At 39.1% G+C, this 5,176-nt stretch overlaps 1 long non-coding RNA gene across 5 annotated transcripts in view; it reads right to left on the bottom strand.

Moving 5' to 3' along the window:
• The window catches only part of LOC104917253, a 10,676-nt gene extending 8,350 nt beyond the window's left edge, over positions 1-2,326 (bottom strand). The window contains exons 1-2 of one of the 5 annotated variants that reach the window (XR_004162536.1): positions 1,636-2,326; positions 1,388-1,457 (exon numbers count right to left, since the gene is read on the bottom strand). This is a non-coding gene — a long non-coding RNA (uncharacterized LOC104917253). The other 4 variants (XR_796798.3, XR_004162535.1, XR_004162537.1 and 1 more) reach the window with 4 other exon arrangements.
• Between the last annotated feature and the right edge of the window lie 2,850 nt (positions 2,327-5,176).

Genomic DNA, 5,176 nt, shown 5'->3' on the forward strand with positions numbered 1-5,176 from the left:
AGAAAGAGAAAAAAAAAAAGAAGAAAAAGACACAGCAGGCAAACACATCTGATTATTCTTTGAATCTCACAAATTCTAATCTCTTCAAGTTGCTGGTGGGAAGAGAAGAAGTGTCCATGGAAAAATCTAAAGCCTTTTCTCAAATTTAACTTCATATCCATCCCCAGAGTACAAACTGTCCAAGCCTGTGCTTCTCTCTTTAAATAAACAGTAACATTCAAACCTTCCTAGAGTGAGACTGGACTGGCAGTGTTGATCAGTTATTATACAGCCAGAAAGTAGTCGGGAATTTACAGAACCAAATCAGACTGAAAAGTTTTTTAGCAATGATCTCAGCTGATGCTGGCTTTGAAAAATAATACCCACCACTGGCTAATTTAATCATAATTCAATTTAAATGCTCTGAGAATTATATGATACATTTTATGCATCATATGTATATCCTTATGTATGCAGAAGTTTTTCTCCCATTCTTATCTGACTGAACTTTCTGGTTCTAAATATCCTCTCTGGGAAGATGCTTCATCACTGTATCCAACAGCTTACACAGTACCCAATGTGAACAGGATTTTTGTCACAACCTTTCTTTTACTTCACAAAACTGATGGAAATACAATTTGTGCTCCTGGCAGTTCTCCCCATGTTTGTCCCTTGGAAATGTCATCCTCATTTTTCTACAGTTAAAACACAGCATCTTACCTGAAAGCACCGCGTGAGGTACAGCCTGCACAAATATGGTCTTTTCAATGACTGTATGCACTGTAGCTCAGCCCTTTACAAAAACAGGATGTCCATACTGTCCTGACATTTAAGAGGTTTTCATCACAATTTCTTATCACATAAAGGTAGTGATCATTTGATATTTAAAGCAATTTGAGAAATAACTTCATCTGCTGAGGAAAACGATTGGTAGAAGTGATGATATAAATTAATCACTCAGTAACTCTGCTAGCATAACTCAACATCACTAAATCTGATTTACATATAAAATGGTTCTTTCTGAGCTGCACTGTATATGCAATCTGTACTAAAGTCAAAGACTTTCAGCTAAAAACTGCCTGAGGAGTGGGAAGGAATACTTGTCCAATTCCCTACAGGATGAAAAGCAGTAGACCAAATTACTTGACATTTTTAAGTATCTATTTCTAATACAGAAATAAAACAGAATTAGAATCAAAAGCAGTCCAAATCTTTCTGCTTAAGGCATCCCACCCTCTTCCAAGTCCAACCATTTTGGTGCATAAAGAGTTTTAAAGAATTCCTCTACATCATTTCACATACAGTGGACCACAAAGGATAAATCATTTTAGCAGAGTCCTAAGCAAATGACCGCCCCACAGAACAGTCTTCCCGTCCTCCTACCCCTTGGCTGGTTGTACCCAATTACCTCTGATCAAGAGCACAGCTTCTGGATGGTGTCTTGCACCTCCATTTAGTCAATACTGATTGCAGTATACCTAATGAAAAAAAAGGATGCTTCTCTATTTCTCAAAGAACAAAGGACCACCCAAATTAAAACCCCCTTTTGCCAAGGAGGAAACTTAATTCTTTAAATCTCCAAGAAAGTAAAGGAAGACTACATTTTTGTCAATTTTGTTCCAAGAGAAATTCCTGGACAACAACAAAGAAACTGACCTCTTTCAAGAGACAGCCAGGTCCATAGGCAGCACTTTCCAGAGTGAGAAACCCCTGCGCAGAAATACTCTCAGCATTCAAAGGAACAAAGGGTGTCACCATACCAACACAGCTCCTGAGTGCATCTCATCTGCAGCCTTCCTAGATGCAATGATTTGCCTTCTAATTTCTTCCTCACAGGGCACCAGACAGCTTGGCACTTAATATTCACCCATCTTCTCATCAGTCCCTACATTTATTGAAACCAGAAAGCTTCTACTGCATTCCTCACTGTTTCAGACTTTGTCCTTGTTTAGCAAGACATCCATATCCTCAAAAGACCCAAATGTTCGGATTGCTGATTCTTGTTTTCTTTAATTTACAGTTCAAAGTCCCCCTAAAAGGACTAATATATTTCAAAAGCAGTTCTGCAAGCCTTTGCCATATTCTACGTCATTTCATTCTTAAGAAGTCACTTACTTTTCTGTACAGCAAACAACTTTATCTTGCACATACAAATAAGGCATATTTGCATCTCAGTTCAGTTATTCATCTTCTTTCACATGCATATGTCTGGCAGTGGGTTTCTTACAGCTTATTTCTCAGATAACAAGAGTTTTCATCTGCACTTGTTGGCAATTTGAGAATGCAAAGTCAGAGCAAATAAGTTTAATCAGTGGCATGTGCAGAGGCAACAGTCACTTCATTTTGGTTTGGTTTGATCTTGCTTTTTGTGTTTGTGTTTTGTTGTTTTTTTAAACTATTTTCTTTGTAGGTTTTTTGTTTTGTTTTTTGTTTGTTTGTTTTTTTGCTTTTAGTTTTGTTTGCTTCCCATTCAACTTATTTATTGAAATTCATCAAATATAAAAAAGCAGAAAAATTAACACTCCAACCAGCAGGTAGCAGGAGAGATCAAGGAAAGAAATTCAGTTTACATCAATATACCTGATTTTATACGGAACAGTTTAGTATTTCTGGAAAATAGAGCACGCAGATGAAAATATTATCAGAAGAAGCCAGGGCTATTCCTATTGTATTCATAATGCTGTATAAAACAGCATAAGGATTCAGCTGCACAATAGGAATTTTTTTTTCATGCTTAAAATTAAAAAAAAAAAAAATCATGTTTAAAATAACAGCAAGAGAACAATCAGTTTATCATCTCTATAAACACTTAAAATATCTATAAAAAGTTGTATGGCTGAAGGTGAAATAAAGCCTGATTTTCCATCTCAAAGTTTAAGAGGAAAAGGGTAGACTGGTAGAATCCAATTCACTCCCTTGAAAAACTGTTTTGAGATTTTTTACCCCATTCTCATGCATTCCCGTTTCTTTCAGCAACTTAAAACTCCAAGAAGTACTGGGTTTTGCTCTGAGAATCCTTTAAAATATTTGCATACTCCATAAATTTCTGGGATGTGGACAGAAGGAGGAGAACAGATCAGTTGAATCATTGGCTGCATGGATGGCATTGTGCACAGGGCTTTGGTTTCTGTGGTCCAGGACACACCTTCAACAGAGCAACATGCTGACGTTGGTTGGGATGCAACTGACCAGGAGGGACAGGAATATACGAGGCAGCAAAATGGCTATGCTTGTCACCAGAGCTTTGAACTGGATTTGATGGGGGAAGTGGATGTACTGCTCAGTGAGTAGAGCTAGGGAACACTGTCAGTTTAGGAAGCAGCAGGAGAAAATCTCAGGGAAATTGGGATGGGCTCCTCCAGGAAGGTAACGCAATAGCCCAGCTATTATAGAGGAGCAGTGGAGTGGCTTTCTTTTTCTTTTTTTTTCTTTTTATTCTTATTCTAAGAAATAAGTTGAATAAACAGTCATGACCAGGTTGAGAGCTTGTGGGTTAAATTACCCACAGACCAAGAAAGGACATCTGGCAGTTGAAGTTTACTATAGGGCACCTGATAAAGCAATCCTATTGATGAGGCCTTCTTGCTTCAGCTGCAAGAAGTACCATGCTCACAAGCTCTCATCCTGATGGGGGATTTCAGTCACCCAGATATCTGCTGGGAAAACAACATGATGAGCTGCAAGCAATGCAGGAGACTCCTGCAGTCTTTTGAGAGTAACTTCTGGGTCTAGGTTTTGTTCAGACTAATCAGAGGTGAAGCATTAGTGGACCTGGTGCTCACTAGTGCAGAGGAGATTATTAAGGAGGTTATGATTGCAGGCAGCCTGAGCTGTAGTGAAGATGCCCTGATCAAGTACATGATCTCAAGGAATTTGAGCCTGGCAAAGAGCATAGTTAGGACCCTGAACTTCTGGAGAGTGAACTTCAGGCTGTTTAAGGAATTATTGGATTATATCCCCTGGGAAACTGTCCTTGGAGACATAGGATCAGAATAGAGCTGGCAGCATTTTAATGACACCTTTCTGAGAGTGCAGTAGTTCACAGTATAAGAAATCAAGCAGAGCAGATGGGAAAGGAGCATGGCTGAGCATGTACCTGCTGGTCAAACTGAGGGATAAAAAGGAAAAGTACAGGCAGTTGAAACAGGGATGGTGGTCTGGGAAGAATGCAGAGATGCTGCCTGTACATGCAGAGATGAGATCATGAAAGTCAAGGTGCAGATGGAGCTGAACTTGGTACAGAAGAGGATGTCACTGGTCTTCTTGGCCACCTGGACATACCGTTGGCTCATGTTCAGCCAGTTGCTGACCAGCACCAGCAGGTCTTTTTCTGCATGTCCAGGCATGGACAATTTTCTTCACGTGTTCTGCATTGGCTCAATATTATAGTTTTTAAACTCTTAGCAGAAAAGCCACTGATGGTAGGAGATAATTACGAGTTCATAAGGATGAAAAATAGGACCAGAGCTGCTACAGATTCTTCTTTAACTCAAACTAATATTCCTAGATCCAAACAACTCATAACTGTGGAAATAATTGGATGTTTTGTTGAAACATTCAGCACAGTTTATATAGAAATGTAAGAGCTGGAAAGGATTTGTGTGTCTGCACACATACTTGCTTCTTCCACCCATATCAGGTGGTATAGTAAGGTATTGCCTTTCCCATTAACATCTCTTCTCTCACACTGGCTGCCAAAATGCCTCACTGGGTACAGAAACTTCTCCCAAGGGTTTATTTACATCCTTTTTTAGTCTTTATTTGGCTGACATATTTCTGTACAAATTCGTACCATGCTACTCAGTAGTCAAACATTTATAGATCCCAGTCTTCCCACGTGCAACGTCACAAGTTTTCCATTCTGTGGTTTCCAGTCACAAACAAGGACTTGTGAAGAAAATGCTATTTCTTGATTTTCACAGAGATCCATGGAGATTTCACAGAGTTTTGCCTGAGGATTTGGGAAAAGAAATGATCTAGAGTTTAATGAGAAAATGTGGTGAATGTCATCAGAAAATCAGGATAAAATATGAATGAGCAGCTTCCCATAATTTATATTATGACGAGACTGTTTTGTTTTGCTATGTAAATTTCACTCATCTTTGCATAAGTGCCCAAGCCTGGGGCCTCAAACACTGGAAGGATGCGAAGCTATTGGGCCACAAAGATGATCAAAGGGCTGGAGAATATCTCTAGT

The sequence above is a fragment of the Meleagris gallopavo genome, unplaced genomic scaffold (assembly GCF_000146605.3).
Source record: "Meleagris gallopavo isolate NT-WF06-2002-E0010 breed Aviagen turkey brand Nicholas breeding stock unplaced genomic scaffold, Turkey_5.1 ChrUn_random_7180001958042, whole genome shotgun sequence".
NCBI classification, from domain to species: Eukaryota; Metazoa; Chordata; class Aves; order Galliformes; family Phasianidae; genus Meleagris; species Meleagris gallopavo.